This window comes from Ylistrum balloti, unplaced genomic scaffold (genome assembly GCF_031769215.1).
Source record: "Ylistrum balloti isolate Yb309-2 unplaced genomic scaffold, AGI_CSIRO_Ybal_v1 Utg369928, whole genome shotgun sequence".
NCBI classification, from domain to species: domain Eukaryota; kingdom Metazoa; phylum Mollusca; class Bivalvia; order Pectinida; family Pectinidae; genus Ylistrum; species Ylistrum balloti.
The window spans coordinates 610,872-636,729 of NW_026782042.1; the positions used below are offsets into that span (position 1 = coordinate 610,872).

General features: G+C 33.2%; 1 long non-coding RNA gene across 1 annotated transcript; it reads right to left on the minus strand.

Moving 5' to 3' along the window:
• Positions 1–23,826: 23,826 nt before the first annotated feature.
• LOC132547046 (uncharacterized) lies at positions 23,827–24,907 on the minus strand. Its single transcript, XR_009554089.1, has 2 exons — positions 24,830–24,907; positions 23,827–24,430 (listed from the first exon to the last, which is right to left on the minus strand). It is a non-coding gene; the product is annotated as an uncharacterized LOC132547046 (long non-coding RNA).
• Between the last annotated feature and the right edge of the window lie 951 nt (positions 24,908–25,858).

The window sequence follows — 25,858 nt, forward strand, 5'->3', positions numbered from 1 at the left end:
GACTTACAATTCTATTTAAGCATGTGGACTTACAATTCTATTTAAGCATATGGACTTACAATTCTATTTAAGCATGTGGACTTACAATTCTATTTAAGCATGTGGACTTACAATTCTATTTAAGCATGTGGACTTACAATTCTATTTAAGCATGTGGACTTACAATTCTATTTAAGCATGTGGACTTACAATTCTATTTAAGCATGTGGACTTACAATTCTATTTAAGCATGTGGACTTACAATTCTATTTAAGCATGTGGACTTACAATTCTATTTAAGCATGTGGACTTACAATTCTATTTAAGCATGTGGACTTACAATTCTATTTAAGCATGTGGACTTACAACTATTTAAGCATGTGGACTTACTATTCTATTTAAGCATGTGGACTTACAATTCTATTTAAGCATGTGGACTTACTATTCTATTTAAGCATGTGGACTTACAATTCTATTTAAGCATGTGAACTTACAATTCTATTTAAGCATGTGGACTTACTATTCTATTTAAGCATGTGGACTTACAATTCTATTTAAGCATGTGGACTTACTATTCTATTTAAGCTTGTGGACTTACAATTCTATTTAAGCTTGTGGGGTACAATTCTATTTAAGCATGTGAACTTACAATTCTATTTAAGCTTGTGGGGTACAATTCTATTTAAGCTTGTGAACTTACAATTCTATTTAAGCATGTGGACTTACAATTCTATTTAAGCATGTGGACTTACAATTCTATTTAAGCTTGTGGACTTACTATTCTATTTAAGCTTGTGGACTTACAATTCTATTTAAGCATATGGACTTACAATTCTATTTAAGCATGTGGACTTACAATTCTTTTTAAGCTTGTGGACTTACAATTCTATTTAAGCATGTGGACTTACAATTCTATTTAAACTTGTGGACTTACAATTCTATTTAAGCTTGTGGACTTACAATTCTATTTAAGCATGTGGACTTACAATTCTATTTAAGCATGTGGACTTACAATTCTATTTAAGCTTGTGGACTTACAATTCTATTTAAGCATGTGGACTTACAATTCTATTTAAGCATGTGGACTTACAATTCTATTTAAGCATGTGGACTTACAATTCTATTTAAGCTTGTGGACTTACAATTCTATTTAAGCATGTGGACTTACAATTCTATTTAAGCATGTGGACTTACAATTCTATTTAAGCATATGGACTTACAATTCTATTTAAGCATGTGGACTTACAATTCTATTTAAGCTTGTGGACTTACAATTCTATTTAAGCTTGTGGACTTACAATTCTATTTAAGCATGTGGACTTACAATTCTATTTAAGCATGTGGACTTACAATGTGGACTTACAATATTTAAGCATGTGGACTTACAATTCTATTTAAGCATGTGGACTTACAATTCTATTTAATCATGTGGACTTACAATTCTATTTAAGCATGTGGACTTACAATTCTATTTAAGCATGTGGACTTACAATTCTATTTAAGCATGTGGACTTACAATTCTATTTAAGCATGTGGACTTACAATTCTATTTAAGCTTGTGGACTTACAATTCTATTTAAGCATGTGGACTTACAATTCTATTTAAGCATGTGGACTTTCTAAGAAACAAATCACAAAAGATAACATGACTGAATATTTAAAAAGCATCCCATCCAAAATCACAAAAATAGCAAATCGAAATGAAGGAAGAAAATGTTACAAAACACACATGTGAATGAACAATCAATTAGCCACATTAGACAGGGAAATCACTCATTCAGAAACAAGAAGAAATTCAATACTTGAATTTTTTTATTTTTCAACATTTGACAAACACTGGAGAGATTGTCTGTTATATCAGAGTCTTATGTTCTACCTCAAGATCAAGATTTGTAAAACAAAGCCTTCAATCAATATTATTCAAGCATTTGACAAATCACGGCATCAGTTTTTTTTACGTTTTCTTTTTATTTCTCAAATCAATTACATTTGTATGAATTAGACAATCGAACTTGTCCCCTGTGATCCATTGTATTGTGTTGCAAACATTGACAAAACAATTACCACTCTGTTAAACTCTTCAAACATTCTAAAAACATCCCCTGTGTGCTGAATAATACATATCAATTCCACAACCGCTACTAAAATCTTCTAACCCTAGGTAATCAACAAATTAAAAAACCCAACTACCTGCTCCAAACCTCCCCTGTCCTTGATGATAAATAAAATCCCGAGACTTTTCAATGTATGTCTGAGTAGGTTGAAAATATCAGGCAATATAAAAAGGAATCCAAGATCCCACTGTCTACATAACATTTAATTCTATCCTAGATAATAAATAGTATAAATATCAATTTCACCAGATTATTCTGTCCATCTTTTTTCAAGAAAATCATTCATTTTAACAAGGTCATCCATTTTAACAAGGTCAAACTGTTCAGCAAGGTCAAACTGTTCAGCAAGGTCATTTTGTCCGTCAAGATCATCCTCATGATTCAACAAGGTCTTTCTCTCCCTAAACATCACCTTGTCAAAGTCATCTGGTCCTTCAAAGTTATTGGTTATGTCTTTATACACCGGTATAAATATAAACAAGAGGCCCATAGGGTCTGTATTGGTCACCAAAACTAAACAAACTAAAAAAACTACATGCTCTCCCTTCGGGAAGCATAAAAATGAGTAAAGCTGTATATGTAAGTGCTGTGACCATGCAGTAGTATGAATCACAAGTCACAATGAATAGATTTCTGGGCACTTGCCTGGGTGAGGATTCCCAGGTTCAGGTAAAACCACTGTCATTTTTATATTCAGCAGTTTTTTATGTTCAGCTTTTGAGCAGTTGTTTTTCATGACATTTAAGAAAGGATGAGGCAAAATTCTTGTTTGAAAGTCACCATTTTGGTCCTTCATGTACTGTATGTATAACTATCACAGGCATTGTTTACTGCAGATGGACGCAAGCTCCAGTCAACATGTAATTTTGTTACCAACATCACTGACAATGTTGACCTTTGTCTACCACAAAGGTTAATTAATATTACAAAGTTTATCCAATCATTGTCCCATCTAACAGGAAGTAAAAGCAAGACTACAAAACCACGAACATTCAGGGGACTTATTGTCATTCATTCCAAGGGTATTCTTCATCCATGAATTTATATGTCTAATTAATTAGCTGTTCAAATTATCATCACTTTATAAAATAAGCCTCATTGGGCTACATTTATCCACGTAATTAAATTACCATAAAAAAGAATTCTTTTGAAAAAAAACAAGGAAAATTGAAACCCATGAAAATATATGTTTTTACAGAAGATGTCGGGCAGGAAAACAGTGAACCTCTCTTAAAGATGTGGAATAATGGTAAAAAATCCCAACTCATTCTGAACCACGCTGGATAGAGTTTACTCTCACAAGGCTCCGTGGCCATATAACATGATTCTATAATTAAGTCTAATGAAAAAGAACTACAGCCAATGTCAGAAAACTGCAGAGTTCAGAGGAAATGGTAATGGGATAGGGACTCAATAATTTGATTTGCATTAAAATGCAAAACACAACACTCTGCTCAAAATTAAGAAAGAAAAAAATACAACACTCTGTCATGAAATTAAGAAAGTAAAAAAATGTGTAATGAAATACCACACTCTGTCACAAAATCAAGCGAAAAAAGAAAAAATACAATTGTATATTGCTCGCTTGTCACAACAGTCAATGACATCTTGCCTTAAGACTTTCTTCTGTCACCTTGCCACCAGCTGTATGTGATAGTGGAACTGCCTGAAAGCAAGGTTTCAGGGCTATAATGTACCGATCTTTCCTTTTGTCTAAAGTCAGTTTTTCTTTGATCAAAGTCTTCGCTTATTATGACTAGAACATGAATTTATCGTTGTTAAATATATTACTAAATATATCATATTCATATGACCTCTTTGACCTTCAATTAATTTCAATATGATTCCTTTAATAAACCCAAAGGTCTATTTCTGCCTGATTTGGCCCCCTGGAATGATTGCACTTCAATTTTTTATTGATTGTTAATACAAATTTCTTGTAAATAATAAAATTATTTTGTTTAGTATAAAAATGGAATGTCCAAGATCTGGCTTTAAATAACTTTAAACATTGATGATCAAATTATAATATTTTTCTGCTTTTTTTTATCATAAATGTGAACATAATTTCTGGAAAATAACACAATATACATACGTATATAGAAGTCCAATGTACATGAAACAACTTTAATTCAATAAGAGATCTTTACAAACATTAGTATCAAGAATTTTTCTTTTCCAGAAGCCTGTGAGGAAAAAGACAAATATCATCAAAAATTCAATGCAAAATGGAAACAAACATAAGATTCTGTTTTTAACTTTGATACTTTTGCATCCATTTGTGATAACAAAATTTTATTACACTGAGATTTGAGAGATATCCATTCAGTACTTTTTAAGAAATAGAAAGATAACAATTTTTACCAGGCGAAATCCAAGATGGCTGCCACTCGACCATTTTATTTTTTTGATCACACTCAAAATCAAATGAGCACAACTAGGGAACCTACATATGAAATGTAAGAAAGATCCATCACCTCCTTTTTAAGAAATAGCAATAAAAAACTTCATTGAAAATAATCCAACATAGGTGCCTATCGACCATTTGGTTTTTTGAGCAGTCCAAAAATTAGATTGGCACAACTAGGGACCAAGGGGAACCTACACATGAAATTTGCGAAAGATCTATACAGTAGTTCTCAAGAAATAGTGATAACAAACTTTCACAGTCAAAATCTAAGATGGTCATCTTTCAGACATTTTGTTTTTCTAATTAATACCAAAATGAGATTAGCACAACAAGAGACCAAGAGAAACCTACATATGAAATTTAAGAGAGATCCATCCAATACTTTCAAGAAATAGCGACAACAATCTTGATTGAAAAAATTCAAGATGGCCACCTTTGAGTCATTTGGTTCCTTTGATCAGTCCAAAAATCAAACAGCCACAACTAAGGACCTAGGGGAACCTACCTATGTAATTTGAGAAAGATCCATCCAGTATTTTCAAGAAATAGCAATATAACAAAAATTGTTTACAGAGAGACGGATGACGGACCACGTACACAGAGTGATCTGAATAGACTGATGATGGTGGGCTAAACATCGACAATATCTCTCCGTATCTCTATCTTTGTGAAAGTACAATGAACATGACGTCATGGCACTATGACATCACAATACTGAAATACAATATTGAGAAACTTCAACCAAATCACAGCTCTACTTGTTGTTACCTGAGGTCATAATACAATCTACGATGAGAGGTTTAACACTTAAAACAAGGTGATGACTAGTGATATGTACAGTACGATTGTGTTCCTTAACGTGGAGTTTTCACTAGTCTTCCCAGAAGATTTTATGGATATTAAATATTTTGGTTTAAACACCAAATGCCAAATTTGTGTGGTGAAATCACCCTGTAACATGGTTTATTAACATTTCATTAGAGATTTTTTATCCAAACTCCAACAAGAAAACTTCAGAATGAATATTAAAATGGATTTATTAATGAATTTTGAAGGCCATTAAAAATCATTACACAATTAGCATTAGATGGTTTATAATGTTGAGTAAGACAATATCAGGCGCAGCATTGTCAGAGTTAGTATCAGCTTGTTAAATCAATAGCTCAAAGTGCCATCAAACCCATCAATGTACACATTTGTCTAACAGGGTAACAATATAAATATTGGTAACATCTCAAAACAGTGTGAAATGTAACTAAACCTAAACAAGCTTCCTGCTAACAGTCTTCAACACGTGAAAATCATTAATTACATATCATCTATAACAACATTAACACAACAACTGTATTGTGTATTAAAATTACCAATATCAATGATTGATGACACAATAGTATTGGTTCTGGCAAGGTAATACAGGATACTGATGGTGAATCCAATAGACCATGAACAAGGCTCTTTTATTGTGTTCTCACGGTCTATTGCATGCTTCAATACACACACGACATTCTGTAGTAAGTCAAACATTCACACACAGTTACAATATCATGACATTTTCTACTCAGTCAAACACTCACACACAGTCACAATATATATGACATTTTCTACAAACACTCACACACAGTTACAATATACATGACATTATCTACACAGTCAAACACTCACACACAGTCACAATATATATGACATTTTCTACAAACACTCACACACAGTTACAATATACATGACATTATCTACACAGTCAAACACTCACACACAGTTACAATATATATGACATTTTCTACACAGTCAAACACTCACACACAGTTACAATATCATGACATTTTCTACACAGTCAAACACTCACACACAGTCACAATATATATGACATTTTCTACAAACACTCACACACAGTTACAATATATATGACATTTTCTACACAGTCAAACACTCACACACAGTTACAATATATATGACATTTTCTACACAGTCAAACACACACAGTTACAATATCATGATATTTTCTACACAGTCAAACACTCCCACACAGTTACAATATATATGACATTTTCTACACAGACAAACACTCACAAACAGTTACAATATCATGACATTTTCTACACAGTCAAACACTCACACACAGTCACAATATATATGACATTTTCTACACAGTCAAACACTCACACACAGTTACAATATATATGACATTTTCTACACAGTCAAACACTCACACACAGTCACAATATATATGACATTTTCTACACAGTCAAACACTCATACACAGTCACAATATATATGACATTTTCTACAAACACTCACACACAGTTACAATATCATGACATTTTCTACACAGTCAAACATTCACACACAGTCACAATATATATGACATTTTCTACAAACACTCACACACAGTTACAATATCATGACATTTTCTACACAGTCAAACACTCATACACAGTTACAATATATATGACATTTTCTACAAACACTCACACCCAGTTACAATATCATGACATTTTCTACACAATCAAGACTGACCTTGACATAGGATAAGTATTTCTAATAGATCATTACATTATTTACAATGTCAACATAGGATATCCTGGATCAGAATTTTTAATCCAACACACATCTTAAATTTTAAACATTACATTATTCCAACACTCACACACAGTTACAATATATATGACATTTTCTACAAACACTCACACACAGTTACAATATACATGACATTTTCTACACAGTCAAACACTCACACACAGTTACAATATACATTACATTTTCTACACAGTCAAACACTCACACACAGTTACAATATACAGGACATTTTCTACACAGTCAAACACTCACACAAAGTTACAATATCATGACATTTTCTACACAGTCAAACACTCACACACAGTCACAATATATATGACATTTTCTACAAACACTCACACACAGTTACAATATCATGACATTTTCTACACAGTCAAACATTCACAAACGGTTACAATATATATGACATTTTCTACACAGTCAAACACTCACACACAGTTACAATATACATGACATTTTCTACACAGTCAAACACTCACACACAGTTACAATATATATGACATTTTCTACACAGTCAAACACTCACACACAGTTACAATATCATGACATTTTCTACACAGTCAAACACTCACACACAGTCACAATATATATGACATTTTCTACAAACACTCACACACAGTTACAATATCATGACATTTTCTACACAGTCAAACACTCACACACAGTTACAATATATATGACATTTTCTACACAGTCAAACACTCACACACAGTTACAATATACATGACATTTTCTACACAGTCAAACACTCACACACAGTTACAATATCATGACATTTTCTACACAGTCAAACACTCACACACAGTCATAATATATATGACATTTTCTACAAACACTCACACACAGTTACAATATCATGACATTTTCTACACAGTCAAGACTGACCTTGACATAGGATAAGTATTTCTAATAGATCATTACATTATTTACAATGTCAACATAGGATATCCTGGATCAGAATTTTTAATCCAACACACATGTTAAATTTTAAACATATAACATTATTCCGCCAGCCTGGTGTTGGATGTGAAACAATGACAAATCCATCAGTGTTGATACATGTACCAGGTTAATTGCTTTTTCAATGTTTTATTGATATAGTGATATGAACTGGTTCACAGTGAAATCATTTACACTAGAATATCAATAGTTTTATCCTTCAGTGTTTTCCTGGAAAGAAAATTGAGCATAGGAAATCACTAGAACTATCAGTGTTAACCGGATATATTTCTGATGTTATAAAACCATTCACAATGTATCTCCAAGGGTATCACTGGATACCATTCCGAACATGAAAATAAAAATACATACTTTATATAAAGTAGTTTTCACTTACCTAGAATGACAATCAATTCCTTGAAATTGTCCTGTTTATTATCATACATCCAAGTTGTATCAGTATTTTATCAATGACTGGCCTGAGGAGGCTGGTACTGCTGGAGACCGCTCTGACAGTGTGGCCTACTGAGGAGGACAGATCTACCTGGTACACAGCCTCTGTAACAGTATCTCACAGAGCACAGCTACCACCATGTCACAGTGCAGCTCTGGGCCCCCACATCAACCAGTGAATCACAGGACATTGTCACCATATAATTGAGAACACAGCCTTGTCATCAGCTGTTCGAAAACAAGGGGTGAATGTCATCAGACAGTAAATCACAAGGGCATATGTCAACAATTATTGAGCAAATGGTGTTTGGCTTCCTATCATTATGAAGTAAAACACAGGGTCTTGTTAACAAGTATTCTTTGCAATTTCTTGTCATCAACTATTGGAGCAAAGGATCATTTTGGTTCACCTGAACAGATCACAGGGTTTTCTATTGATCAGCATTGCCACATTGCCTTATAATAAACGACGCTGCACAGGGCTTTGACATCAACTGTTAAAGCACAGGATCTTGATATTAACCAGAGAACCACAAGGCTTTCCATCGACTACAGCTGTCACAGGGACTTGTCATACTGGAACAGCATCATAACAGTATGTCGATACAGTGAATCAATAGAGCAGGATAGTCGTAATCACCAATGTATATTTCTCTATAATTAAATGTTGAAGTATTGTTATATTTTTATCTTTTACCATACACATGTATAATAAAGGAATTGATTAAAGACACACTAGGGTTTTTTTTTTACTTTAAGTAAACCAGATGTTTCCCATTAAATCTAGCCGTGATAATTACCTCTCACAAAGAACAGCGTCATCTGCTGTAGATAATGAAAAACCAGCAATTGCATACTTATGAAATGAGATTAATCTGTACATGTTTCTTTGTTGTTATAAATGAATTTCACAGAACAAAGCTTGAGATTGAAGTTAGTTGATTGGCTACATTTCATCGTCATGGTTATGAGATAAACCAATCAACTTCCTCTATTTGATTTTTAGAAAAAAAAAATTCAATATCTTGACAATAAATCTACAAGTATTATGTAATCCATCTGATAATAAATTCAGCATTTATTGTTAACTTAAAAATCAACATAACCCTACACATGTATAGCATGTAGTTACAAAATTTTACATCGACCTTTGACACAATGGCCTTGAGAACATTGGCAATACCAGGTTAGTTAGCATTAACCAACGGTTAGTTAAAAATTAAAAATTGTTGCTGTTATAAAAACAAGAGTAATTAAAGTATAGTTAACACTAAAAATATTTCAATCTCAACAAACTTACAGCTAGGATAAAAAGTGTTTCTAATTTTGTTTAGTTCCTATTTGAAATGTTCACAAACCACTGGTTATGACAAGAAACTTGTGTCCTCTGAATTCGGAGAAAATCTCCAGAAAGGGGAAAGCACGAAATGGACAGGAATGATAAAGACCATAAGTTAGTGATGTCCAGTAAACTAAATCTCAATGTGGGTCCCTCTGGAATCTGTGTCCATAATCTAGAGAAAGACAGGATCTTACATGAGTTTACATTCAAATATGATGTATGGTTTGTTGGGTGGAGAAGTGATAACACACTCCCCTTCACCTAGACGTCCAGGGTAAAACTCTCCGACTGGACATGAAATGGTATCAGGGTCACCTGCCTGACCACATGGGCTTTCCTATTTAGGTGCTCCAAACTCCTCCCAAAGTAAGAACTCTAGTGTGCTTTCAGCCGGGCCAGCCAAAGTGATTAAACTGCATATAGTTTCTAGCTTGTTTTGCAATTGTTGTAAAATAAAAATAAAGTTTAGATATATTTTCAAAATGCAGAAAAAATATTACTTATGAAACAAATATTAGAACTTTTCATTTTACCAAGAATACCTGTTTAAGAAAAAAAAAACAAATTTGTCACAAGTTTCATCAATTTCAAATGAGATAGAAAAGCATGCAAGACATCACAATGCATAAAACAAAATGACATTGGAGATATTTGTTTAAACAACAAGCTAAATTGTGTCCTCACAACAGGTGAAGTGCTGAGTACAATGATGATGATCTTTGTGACATATTCGGTTTCCCTTTTCTCCACTTCAAGTGAGATTATCAGTAATGTCGGAACGTCTGTGAAGAGGAAACACTGTGCCTAATTGTTAGAGTTGGCGATATTCTCAAACCAGTCATTAACTCCAGTTATAGTATCACAACTAATTAAATTACATTACATTGTACTGCTTCCTACCTTTACTATATGATAATATAGAGAGTAATACATAACTCCTAGGCACCATCTGTAAAGAAGTGCATTCGGATGAGTCTCTCAGTGTGATCTCCTGTCAATGCCTCTCTGGGTACAATGTCATTTGTTGTATTGATCTACTTTGGTGAACAAATACCTTTACCATTAAGATATAGATATGACAAATTTCACCAGTAATCAATATAAACAACCATTTAGATAGATGATCTTTGCAGGTGAACATTTTAAGTCTTTTCAAATGCCTCAACCTACATGCTGACCCAAATGTATCGACAACTTAAGTGGAAAGTAGGCAGGGCTTCCATATCATCAAGGGTTGAAAGGAGCATTTTAATTGGGGTTGAAAGGAGTGTTTTGATTGGCTAAGACAATTTGAGGGGCCGTTTCGAACAAAATTGTGCAAGTTTTGTTTTTTGTTGAATTTCGTTGGTATTGAGATAATCACAACCTTTTTAGTCCCAAATTATGTTAGAATGAGGATGGTATAGTTGTTTTTTATGTATAAACTGGAGATCACATCATGAATTTTGTCATTTTAACACTTGAATGAGTCACATGTTAAAACCAAATTCATGATCGAATCTCCATTATATACACAAAACAAACATATTATTATAGCACTGATTACAAGGAAAATATGTAGAGGGTGTTATTACACTGATAACAGGGCATAAATGTAATTGATTTTATTACAATGATAACAGGGCAGAAATGTAATGGTTGTTATTACACTGATAACAGGGAAGAAATGTAATGGATTTTATTACAATGATAACAGGGCAGAAATGTAATGGATTTTATTAAAATGATAACAGGGCAGAAATGTAATGGATGTTATTACAATGATAACAGGGCATAAATGTAATGGTTGTTATTACACTGATAACAGTGAAGAAATGTAATGGATTTTATTACAATGATAACAGGGTAAAAATGTAATGGTTATTATTACACTGATAACAGGGCAAAAATGTAATGGATTTTATTACACTGATAACAGGGCAGAAATGTAATGGATGTTACTACACTGATAACAGGGAAGAAATGTAATTGATTTTATTACAATGATAACAGGGCAGAAATGTAATTGATTTTATTACAATGATAACAGGACATAAATATAATGGTTGTTATTACACTGATAACAGGGCAAAAATGTAATGGTTGTTATTACACTGATAACAGGGCAAAAATTTAATGGTTGTTATTACACTGATAACAGGAGAGAAATGTAATGGTTGTTATTACACTGATAACTGGGCAAAAATGTAATGGTTGTTACTACACTGATAACAGGGAAGAAATGTAATGGTTGTTATTACACTGATAACAGGGCAAAAATGTAATGGTTGTTATTACACTGATAACAGGGCATAAATGTAATGGTTGTAATTACACTGATAACTGGGCAAAAATGTAATGGTTGTTATTATACTGATAACTGGTCAAAAATGTAATGGTTGTTATTACACTGATAACAGGAGAGAAATGTAATGGTTGTTATTACACTGATAACAGGGCAGAAATGTAATGGATTTTATTAAAATGATAACAGGGCAGAAATGTAATGGATGTTATTACAATGATAACAGGGCAGTTATGTAATGGTTGTTATTACACTGATAACAGGATAGTTATGTAATGGATGTTATTACACTGATAACAGGGAAGAAATGTAATGGTTTTCAAAACACTGATAACAGGGAAGAAATGTAATGGTTGTTATTACACTGATAACAGGGAAGAAATGTAATGGTTGTTAAAACACTGATAACAGGGTAGTTATGTAATGGATGTTATTACACTGATAACAGGGCAGAAATGTAATGGTTGTTAAAACACTGATAACAGGGAAGAAATTTAATGGTTGTTATTACATTGATAACAGGGCAGAAATGTAATGGTTGTTAAAACACTGATAACAGGGCAGAAATGTAATGGTTGTTAAAACACTGATAACAGGGAAGAAATGTAACAGGTGTTATTACACTGATAACATGGCAGTTATGTAATGGGCGATAATACATGGATAACAGAGTTCCTATATAATAACATATTACATACAACACATGTCCTATACTAAATAGATCATAGATCCTATGGGTTGCTATATGTATAAACAGCAATTCTTTCATGAATGAACAGTGACCAGATGCCATGCTAAAATCAGTTTATTGATATTAATTATGTTGTGTGTTTTAGATAAATACATCCTCAGTTATGAAACTGTGATCTGACATTAGGATCATTGAAATACATGTTAAATAAACTGCCCAGCAGGTTTTTGGCAAATTTCTTCATTACTGAATTACATGTACTGAGTTTAATCAGAATGCCCCTCTGCAGACCCATGATTTACATGAAATTGAGCCCACAGTATTGGGCCCTGTCAATCAAGCTACAGGGGTCCAAAAAAAATTTGGTTCCCCATCCCCTAGAAATGCTTCTGAACAAATCTGGTCAAAATACATTCATCGGAACAGGAGGAGAATATAGAGAAACATTTGAGTCCTTACCTGAGCCCCAGAGGGATCAGACAAACTGTTCATATAAAATTGAGTCCCCTTCATCAAAGGATGCTTCAGACCAAATTTTTACAAAAATCATTACTAAAAGAAGACTTATTATACAGAATTTACTGTATATCCCCTTTTAAACCTTAATTAATCCTCATTCCAGCAGCAGAAGAAGGATTGTAATATATTTCCCCCATTGGGCCCCATCCCTCTACTCCCACCAGAAGGTAAGCCTCATCATTTGTATAATTTTGAATCCCCAACAATCCAGTAGGGATGATATCCATTGCTTTGTTCCAGAGAAGAAGTCGCTTAAACCAATATACCAAGCAACCAAGTAACCATCCATTTGAACAATTTTGAAAGCTTCCAACTGCATAGAAGTAATTTCCAGTTTATATTTCTAGAGAAGTGATTTATAGCAATATAGCCCCATTTCCCCCTTCAGTCACCTAGGGGGATCAGTCCCATCATTTGTACAATTTTAATCCCCAAAACCTAAGTATGCTTCCAGTCAAATTAAAGTAAATAGGAGTTGTTTGAAGAAACTGAAAGACATCATGGTATGGTTTAAACTCGCCTTGGTCCTACAGAGCAGGTGAGCTGATAACAATACTATTTACAACCTATGGTTAAGAAGGAGTTGTTTGAAGACATTGAAAGACATCATGGTATGGTTTAAACTCGCCTTGGTCCTACTATTTACAAACTTGCGTTTATTTGAAAACTGAAAATTATACAGCTTTTGCTGTTTAAATAGAATTGAAACAAATCTAACGTTTGCTACATATGTTATGTTATTAGATCACTTGGCTGATTTCTCTTCCTTGTTCTTCTTTTTGCTCATAAATGTGTTGAAACATTTGCTTATAAACAAAACAAAAAATGGTGTTGGCATAACCTTTCAAATCAGTTTCGAACTGCTATATACCTAGCTGTGAAAGAGCAATAATTGTGGCAATGAAACAGGTGCTTTCTTTATCCAACGGCTAAAAACCATCAGTCATCGACCACCTGGAAATTTTTTTCATAGCTTCAGTTTCGCCTGAAGACACAAAACTTATCTTTGATATTCTAGACTTATGACAGAAAGAATAATCCATTCCAAAATGTATGATATTTTATAGCCATATTTATATTTGGTATGTTTATTCCAAGGAGGAACAATGGAAATTTTAATTAAGAAAGAAACCATTGTCTGAAACTATAGATGTTGTTATGAGGATCTATATTCCAGTAATTTTTTTTATTTTCTGTAATTTTTCTGGATAAGATGAAAGAGCATAAACTTGATACCTTGAAAATAAAATTAAGTTCTGTGAAAATTAAAACTAGGAAAATTTTAACCATAAGAAAATATTACCTTGATTGTAAAACCTCATTGCAAAGTTAATGTCAAAATCATTGCTCAAGTACAATTTCTATAATCTGAAGGAATATTTGTCTCTAAATCAAAGCACGGCTATATTGTTTGTGATTTTCTCTTCATAGACGATGAAGGAAAATACCTATATCATTGACAGTAAACCAAAGTCAGAATCGCCTACAGGGTACCAACAACTTGGCAACATCATTGTCTAACATACACTGGAAATAGTAACATTTATTTAATATTTCGGTCTAGTAAAAACACAACACATCATGTAGTAGTAAAACATATAATTAATCATAGATAAATCCGAACTCATCGGTGATGAGACTGCTGTCCTAAATGTGTGTCAGTATTGTAATGTACCCCCCCCCCCCACTCTGATAGGTATGTTGTTACTACTATTTTATATATGAAATTCCTGTTTACTGTTTACCTCCACTGGCTAACACATGTCTTACTCCTGTTATCTGACCCAGTATAAAAACCACTTGTTACTTGTTACTAACTCCCCTTATCTGACCCAGTATAAAAACCACTTGTTACTTGACCCTGACCCAGTATAAAAACCACTTGTTACTTGTTACTAACTCCCCTTATCTGACCCAGTATAAAAACCACTTGTTACTAACTCCCGTTATCTGACCCGGTATAAAAACCACTTGTTACTAATTGCTGTTATCTGATCCAGTATAAAAACCACTTGTTACTAACTCCTGTTATCTGACCCAGTATAAAAACCACTTGTTACTAACTCCCATTATCTGACCCAGTATAAAAACTACTTGTTACTTGTTACTAATTCCCATTATCTGACCCAGTATAAAAACTACTTGTTACTTGTTACTAACTCCCGTTATCTGGCCCAGTATAAAAACCACTTGTTACTTGTTACTAATTCCCCTTATCTGACCCAGTATAAAAACCACTAGTTACTTGTTAATAACTCCGGTTATTTGACCCAGTATAAAAACCACAAGTTACTTGTTAATAACTCTTGTTATCTGACCCAGTATAAAAACCACTAGTTACTTGTTAATAACTCCCGTTATCTGACCCATTATAAAAACCACTTGTTACTAACTCCCATTATCTGACCCAGTATAAAAACCACAAGTTACTTGTTACTAACTCCTGTTATCTGACCCAGTATAAAAACCACAAGTTACTTGTTACTAACTCCTGTTATCTTACCCAGTATAAAAACCACTTGTTACTTGTTACTAAAGTTATTTCATCCTTGACAACTCGTTTCTCAACATGTCGCCATCAAAACTTATCATCAGCTAGTCAGATATCTTCATTCCATCACTTCACATCACTTTGTTTGAAAAATAACGGGCCAACTCAAGGATGAATCCTGAACGACTAAAAGTGGGCAGATTTAACTGTCAATGATGCCATGTCACATTACCAAATCTCACATGTGTTATGATTTTTTTTATAAAAGAATAAACAATAACAATAACAATTAAACAATATTTAAGAAATAAATACATGCATTCATGATAAGTCTGCAATTTGGTTTTTCTTTCATGTCAGTTTGAAACCATGAGGTATTCCTGTCAAAGCTTAATCAAAGCACAAGATATTGGTCGAACAACTTTAAAAAAAAAAAAACGAAGTCAATAAATAGCTAGCTTAGTGAGCTCAGTGCAAACAGTATGACTACATTCTCAAATGTCAGTACAATTTGTCCATCTAGAATTAAGAAAATACAAGAAGTCAGTTCTACAATTTTCCTGGAACTTTTCTTAATTCAAGGGCCATAACTCTGGCAAAAAAATAGTTGATCTGAACTCAATAAGAAATTGATCAGCATCTCCTCATTATACAGCCAAACAGATTTCAATTCAAAATTTCCATCAGTCAAAGAGAAACCCGTTTAAAATCAAATTGTGTCATAGAAAGAGATAAGGTCAAAATGACCACCATAAACAACCAGTCATTTGATGTTGGAGGTTCAAAAATCATAACATAACGTTACAGTTTGACCTACCTCTAGACAAGTACGACGCCACGTTTATTTATAATTACAGAGATCCATTTAAAACATCTTCCAGGCCATTATTTTCTTGTCCGTGGAGAGCTATCCAAACACTGTTCACTGAATCTTGTTTGATGCACTGTTCCTTCCTTGTATCAATGTAACTTGTGAGAACCCAAATATGCAAAGGTTGCAGTGAAAGCTCTAAATGAGATGAAGTATGCACGATTTAGTGAAACCAGGGTTCGCTGATTGTGACAAAACCGGAGGACAAAAGAAAGGACATTAGATAGGGATATCTTAAATGTCAAACGTCTAAATGTACCAGCAGAGATCTAATTCTCTCCAGAGCTCATGAATCTTTTAATGTAATGAGCACACCAGTGTCTATCAAATTAGAGAAGCCACTGAGGTAAAGCATTTATCATATCATGGCTCGTAGGTCTATACAGCCAAGCAATGAAAACAGGCCTCTATGAGGTTCTGTATGTATCTAAACTGAACATTTGTATATATATAACACCTACATTATAATGCCTTTCATTGAACCATTTTACAAAAAAATCAAAAATTTTGTAAATATTGCTTAATATGTTGATGTTTTGAATTTTAATGACGATTGCTGCGCATCTGTTGTAAAACTACATTGTTTTTGTACAAGAAAAAGATGTCAAACTAGCAATTATAATCATAAGATTATCACTGTCTATAAGTAAGGACAAAAACATTCAGTTTGCCAACCAAAAAACTACCTCCATGGAAAGCCTGTTGTTTCAGTCTTTCTGTCACCACGGCAACAAAAAAACTATTTTTATCATATTACACATCTATCCATGTATAAATTGCTAGATACAAAATTCCAATGTTTATATAATGTTGACATTCTTCAAAAGAAAACCTGAGGAATTTTAAAACAAGTGAAATGAAAGTCCAGTAAGTGACAAAATGGGGTTGTCTTTCACATGTAACATTATATCACTACCCACACAACAGAGACCATCACTACCCATGTAAAATACTTATGAGAATTACAAATGACGTGTGTATTAAACAATTTAACTCAACATTGTATAATACAATTTCAGCATTATTTTCTTTCTCCTTTTTATCTGATATTTCAGCAAGCTTGACGTTAATGCCACCTGTCATAAACTAAGAAATACCTTAAGTAAGTGTGAAATGTAAAGGTCATTGGTTTAAGATCACAATGTTATACAATTAATTCTACTTATTAAACTTCTATATAAAAGCTACCTGTCTATAAAGACCACTAGTTTTAGTCTCAATATCATACAATTAATAGTGACTGAACTTCTACATAAGGTTACCCGTCTATAAAGACCACTAGTTTTAGTCCCAATATCATACAAATAATGGTGATTGAACTTCTACATAAAAGTTACCTGTCTATAAAGACCACTAGTTTTAGTCCCAATATCATACAAATAATGGTGATTGAACTTCTACATAAAGGTTACCTGTCTATAAAGACCACTAGTTTTAGTCCCAATATCATACAATTAATGGTGATTGAACATCTACATAAATGTTACCTGTCTATAAAGACCGCTAGTTTTAGTCCCAATATCATACAATTAATGGTGATTCAACATCTACATAAAGGTTACCTGTCTATAAAAACCGCTAGTTTTAGTCTCAATATCATACAATTAATGGTGATTGAACATCTACATAAAGGTTACCTGTCTATAAAGACCGCTAGTTTTAGTCTCAATATCATACAATTAATGGTGATTGAACATCTACATAAAGGTTACCTGTCTATAAAGACCACTAGTTTTAGTCCCAATATCATACAAATAATGGTGATTGAACTTCTACATAAAAGTTACCTGTCTATAAAGACCACTAGTTTTAGTCCCAATATCATACAAATAATGGTGATTGAACTTCTACATAAAAGTTACCTGTCTATAAAAACCGCTAGTTTTAGTCTCAATATCATACAATTAATGGTGATTGAACATCTACATAAAGGTTACCTGTCTATAAAAACCACTAGTTTTAGTCTCAATATCATACAAATAATGGTGATTGAACTTCTACATAAAAGTTACCTGTCTATAAAAACCACTCGTTTTAGTCCCAATATCATACAATTTATAGTGAATGAACCTCTACATAAAAGCTACCTGTCTATAAAGACCACTAGTTTTAGACCCAATATATTACAATCAATGGTGATTTAACCTCTTTATAAAAGCTACCTGTCTATAAAAACCCCTTGTTGAAGTTCCTGTGTCATAAAATTAATACCGATTGAACCTCTTTATAAAGGTCACCTGTCTGTACTGGTCCCTTTTCTATGCTCTATGAAGTGACTTTCATAGACAGGTTTTACTGATATGTTGAATTATATGTAATTTCAGATAAACAAATTGCATAAGCGTTTGAAATGTTGAGCCTCAAAATTGCAGTTAGAGGCCTTGATCCTGTTGACAAAGCTGAATGTCAGTGATGAACCCATTTTCTGAAATTATGAACAGTTTTTAAGATTTACTGATATCTCAAATTTGAGTCCAAAATCAGGAAGATTCTCTCTGTGATAAGGCTGGTTGACAAGCATGGAGTCAACTTACTTTGACCCAAAAATTACGGAACTTTGGAGGTGGATCTCAGGTGTTTCGGCCATGGATAGTGAGAAAATTACTCACACAACATGATTCAATAATGATTACTTGACATCACTTATTTCATTACGACAAACGGCTCAATAAATCCACGACAACATTTCATCTGTCCACATTTCAGATTATCTCAGGAAGGCTGACACAAATGTAGGTCAGGGAAAAATCTAGGCCAAAGCTGACGTGGAAATTCATTCTTGAAATTTTGTTTTCTTTGATTTAAACACTGCTTTCCAAGAAAACTGCAAACCAAGTTTAAGTAATTTCTGATATAAGATAAACACTATTTCTCTTCTCTTTTACTGATGACAACCCTGTCCTAACTTACATGGGTCAATGGTGGCCACAACACCACCCCCACCCTTCAGTCATTTCTCACTCAATGTTTACGCTATCTTAATGATTTCATGTCACATGTTTTTATGTAATTCAGATCAGTGTGATGTCACCTGTTTTATGTAATTCAGATCAGTGTGATGTAACATGTTTTTAAGTAATTCAGATCAGTGTGATGTCACCTGTTTTATGTAATTCAGATCAGTGTGATGTAACATATTTTATGTAATCCAGATCAGTGTGATGTCACCTGTTTTATGTAATTCAGATCAGTGTGATGTAACATGCTTTATGTAATTCAGATCAGTGTGATGTAACATGTTTTATGTAATTCAGATCAGTGTGATGTAACATGTTTTATTTAATTCAGATCAGTGTGATGTAACATGTTTTTATGTAATTCAGATCAGTGTGATGTAACATGCTTTATGTAATTCAGATCAGTGTGATGTAACATGTTTTTATGTAATTCAGATCAGTGTGATGTCACCTGTTTTATGTAATTCAGATCAGTGTGATGTAACATGTTTTATGTAATTCAGATCAGTGTGATGTAACATGTTTTATTTAATTCAGATCAGTGTGATGTAACATGTTTTATGTAATTCAGATCAGTGTGATGTAACATGTTTTATGTAATTCAGATCAGTGTGATGTAACATGTTTTATGTAATTCAGATCAGTGTGATGTAACATGTTTTATGTAATTCAGATCAGTGTGATGTAACATGTTTTATGTAATTCAGATCAGTGTGATGTAACATGTTTTATGAAATTCATATCAGTGTGATGTAACATGTTTTTATGTAATTCAGATCAGTGTGATGTAACATGTTTTATTTAATTCAGATCAGTGTGATGTAACATGTTTTATGTAATTCAGATCAGTGTGATGTAACATATTTTATGAAATTCAGATCAGTGTGATGTAACATGTTTTTATGTAATCCAGATCAGTGTGATGTAACATATTTTATGTAATTCAGATCAGTGTGATGTAACATGTTTTATGAAATTCAGATCAGTGTGATGTGACATGTTTTTATGTAATTCAGATCAGTGTGATGTAACATGTTTTATGTAATTCAGATCAGTGTGATGTAACATGATTTTTTATCTCATATCATTTCAGTAATTGATAGTTAATTTGAGAAAAAAAAAGAAACAGACTTAATTGGAGAAAAAAAATTAAATGGTCAATTGCAAGTTTGACTGCCTGGTAACCAATTTTCAATTACCATCTCATTCATTGATATGTGCAAAACAGAACCAAAAAAGCTCATTAAAAATATTTCTAGTATTTTCTGAGACATGAGAATAACTTTTAAATTGTCTGACATCACTCCCTATGGAGCGAATTTTCCATTCCAATCAGCATAGCCATCAAACAAGCAGGTGCATTGAGACCCATGAAAAATCTGTGCACTACCTTTTGAGGGAAAAAATATTAAAAATGAGTTCAAAGATCAGCATGGGCAACATTATATATAAAAATAATTGGTTAATTTAATATTTATATACATCCAAAATTTTGAACCCAAATCTGGTTATTGTTTGGTATATTCAATAATATTTCATTAAGATGTGACATGTCCTGACCTTTCAGTAATACTGTGAAACAGGGTTATTTTGCCAGGCACAATTCGCTAATTTGGTATCAAAACCTGCATATCTAATTTCAATCACACCATATTTTCATCACAGAAGAGCAGCCAGGAACTAAAAGTATATGATACGACTCTCTCAATTAAGATTCATCAGTAGAATATTCTGTGTGCAATCTTAAGGTAAAAATAGAAAATGAGACACTGGTGTAAAACTTGTTCTGTGGTATACGTATTGCGCACAACAGTATTGTAAAAGTGAGTTAACTGTATCCAAGTTACAACCTCAAATTACATTATAGCTCTCATCTTAATCTAATAATCAGTTGGTCTCTAAATGGGGGCGGCACGTTTGATGATGTTTGTGAAATAGGATATCTTAATGTCACACACCGTGATTTGTGTAACCATAAACCAGATATACCACAGTCTTCTTTTAAGTGCTGTAAGGAGAATTTGGTGTTGAATAATAAGCTTCAACAACACATTTCCACAAAATATTATCACAGAGATGATCAATTTATGAAACATTTGTGAATATTGATATTCTAACCTTACAATTTTCTGCAATAAATCTTTCCAATTCAAACCAACAGGAACCTTTTTCTCTTGCCAGCATCACCAAATCCATCCTGCATAAGCTTCGGAGCAAACGTTCTCTATCTTAATTCAACAGAATATTTTGTCAGCATCAATTCAAAAAAAATTTCTTGGTGTAAATTCTGCATAAAACTTTCTGTTATCTCCATTACAACCTTTTGCTGTATCAAACTCTACAAAAATTTTTAGTTTGAGTCAACCCACCAGAAAAATTTGTATGTCAACTCCATATAGCCCTTTCTCGGTGTCTATTCTAAAGAAACCTTTCTTCATGTCTAGTATTAGCACTTAAGAAACCTTTCTCCATGTTTAGTATCAGCTCCAGAGAAACCTTTCTCCATGTCTAATATCAGCTCCAGAAAAACCTTTTTTCATGTCTAGTATCAGTTCTAGAGAAACCTTTCTCCATGTCTACTATCAGTTCTAGAGAAACCTTTCTTCATGTCATAGTATCAGTTCTAGAGAAACCTTTCTCCGTGTCTAATATCAGTTCTAGAGAAACCTTTTTTCATGTCTAGTATCAGTTCTAGAGAAACCTTTTTTCATGTCTAGTATCAGTTCTAGAGAAACCTTTCTCCATGTCTAATATCAGTTCTAGAGAAACCTTTCTCTGTGTCTAGTATCAGCACTAGAGAAACCTTTTTTCATGTCTAGTATCAGTTCTAGAGAAACCTTTTTTCATGTCTAGTATCAGCATTAGAGAAACCTTTTTTCATGTCTAGTATCAGCTCCAGAGAAACCTATCTCAGTGTCTAGTATCAGCACTTGAGGAACCTTTCTTCATGTCTAGCTTCAGTTCTAGAGAAACCTTTCTCCGTGTCAAGTATCAGCATTAAGGAAACCTTTCTCTATGTCTAGTATCAGCACTAGAGAAACCTTTCTCTATGTCTAATATCAGCACTAGAGAAACCTTTCTCTTTGTCATAGTATCAGCAATAGAGAAACCTTTCTCCGTTTCGAGTATCAACATTAAGGAAACCTTTCTCTATGTCTAGTATCAGCACTAGAGAAACCTTTCTCTATGTCTAGTATCAGCACTAGAGAAACCTTTCTCTTTGTCATAGTATCAAAACTAGAGAAACCTTCCTCCATGTCTAGTATCAGTCCTAGAGAAACCTTTCTCCATATCTAGTAACAGCACTAGAGAAACCTTTCTCCATATCTAGTATCAGTTCTAGAGAAACCTTTTTCCTTGTCTAGTATCAGTTCTAGAGAAACCTTTCTCTATGTCGTAGTATCAGCACTAGAGAAACCTTTCTCAATGTCTAGTATCAGCACTAGAGAAACCTTTCTCCATGTCTAGTATCAGCTCCAGAGAAACCTTTCTCCATGTCTAGTATCAGCATTAGAGAAACCTTTTTTCATGTCTAGTATCAGCTCCAGAGAAACCTATCTCAGTGTCTCTTATCATTACCACAGGACTATCACTCTAACCTATTTTCTATGAAAACAATGAAATAAAAACTTTAACAAGATCACTGAGCACAAAATTATCTTTCCACATTTAGAACATTGAATAAAAGTATGGCTGGAACCTAAAGAAAGTTCCTGTTCGTTCAACTCACTAAAAAGCTTTGCTAATGCATCTTCTGCTACAGCATGTTAATGGTATTTGGAGAACCTTAAAGTGCTCAGATCAATCACAATTAAAATGATAGTTTTTTTTTTCATTGAACCCTAACTTGCCAAGCAAACATTCTTAGTGAAATCTTACATGTAAAATAAAGATTTTCTCATTAAATCTTTTAAAATTAAGACTTTGTCAAAAAAAAATTATAAGCAATACTTGCTTTTTGAGGTCATCATTACAGGTAAAATTGAAACTACAAAAAAAAAACTGTTACATGCAAAATTGTTTTCTTCAGTGAAATGTATGACATTCAAACTTCTCAGTTAAATCTTCATTTCCACAGTGATTTTTTTAAATTTCAAGTCAATATTTCCACAGTAAAATCTTGATTGTAAAGTAAAACTGTTCAATGGAAACATGTAACCTGGACGAGCGCGACTCGCATAGAATGGCACAAACACATAATATACAATATATACAAGTTTAATACACTATATACACATTATAAATTGTACACACAAATGTAAATATGTACAACTCACTCACTCATTCAAAACACACACACTTTAATAATTACATATGAAACAGTATAGTCTGTCCTCAACGAATCTGGAAAGAGGTCTGGAAACGTCTCTGGACCGACTAACAACCAGCAATGTTCACGGCATCGAACAGTTGCCTATAGGAACGTCTGATGACAAATGTCCAACGGAATTCATAATTAGAGCACAACTGTCTACACAGCATAGCACCTGCCCACACAGGATATCAGAACATCTGTCCACACAGGACATCATAGCATCTGTCCACACAGGATATTAGAACATCTGCACGACCATATAGGACATCATAGCATCTGCTCACACAGGACATCATAGCATCTGTCCACACAGGACATCATAGCATCTGTCCGCACAGGACATCATAGCATCTGCCCACACAGGACATCATAGCATCTGTCCACACAGGACTGTAACTGGCGGCTGTCCTGGCCCACATATGACTCTGTATTCTATATATGTATGTATTCTGACTGTGTCACATTCGTTCCCGCCATCAACATGGGTAGAACTGCAATAACACAAGACTACGTCTGACTATGCTGACTATATAGTCTATAATGATTCATAAATATCTATACACAGTATTTCTTCTATTTCAACTATTATTTGTGTATATACATTCATCTGCCTACATACAGTAATTGATATGAATCTATTCACTAATTCTAGTCTGAATTCCATGTAATTCATTGACATATTGACAAGTTTCGCTTATATTTATTAAATACAAACTAAATTCATATAACAGTTGATATCTTATAGCTATAATAGAGATATATTGAACTGTACTCATATAGCGTTATAAGCATATACATTTATCGATAAATATTCGCCTCAAATATCAAACACAACCGATTTCGGGCATATAATTGCAATATAAAGGCACAAGAAATGATTACAAACTTACCGCAAACTGTATTTTGCGTTGGCTAACCCCATATAAGCAATAACTGACTGCCAAAATTTACACCGCTGTTCTCGCTTACATGTATATTTTCCTTCCGGCAAGACTAATTTCAAATATTCGAACTCGGATCCGGAGAATCCGCATTTATAGAATTTACAGCAAATAATTAAGAAAATAAAAGTACAATATTTAGACCAGATAATACCTGATTTCTTTCATCGAATACATGTACAAATAGTTCAGACATTGTTTGATATATACAAAAATGTAAAATATACAAAAGTATGGTTGGGACTGTGACAAAACATTGTGGTTACTGTTAACTCTTTCAATCAAGATGTCATATATTTAAAGTTTAAGCTTTAAAATTATGAATAAAAAACTTTCACTTTTTATTTCTTTTTACGTTTTTGTTTTTTATTTTACACTTTTTACACAGACCTCTACTTTGATATCAGCTGACAAGTTTCACTTCAAATAACACTAAATCATTGACCCTTGGCTGATTGCAGGACCCTGTCTGCTACAAAAGACTGGAACAAATTTAAATTGTAAGTGCCTCATACAAAAGACAACCAAATGAGAAATTTGACGTAGAACACGAGCAAGATATCCTAATGTGTCAAACCAACATTCCCTATAGTTAATAGGCGTCTTGAGATTTCTCTCTTAATTTGACTGACATTTCAAAATTACTCAAATCTGCGTCGTGTGAAAAGTGTGTTTAATTCTCCCTAAAATCAAGTATCACTGGAAATCTACATGAATGACATGGTGCTCCTTGCATTTTTAGATAGAACTGAAAGAATTCTCTGATCACAGCTAATTTAAATAAAGTGGCATGGTGTTAATTTCAGCTAGATAGGCAAAGTAATTTAACAATTTGATGTGTAAATTATATTTTCGTGACTAATGGATCTTCACACATCAGTGTTTCTCAAATACTGTATACGTCATAGTTGAAAATAGTTGAAAAAAATTGTGTGATATTGGCAGGGAATAGACCATAAGAATAGAGGGGAGGGCTGT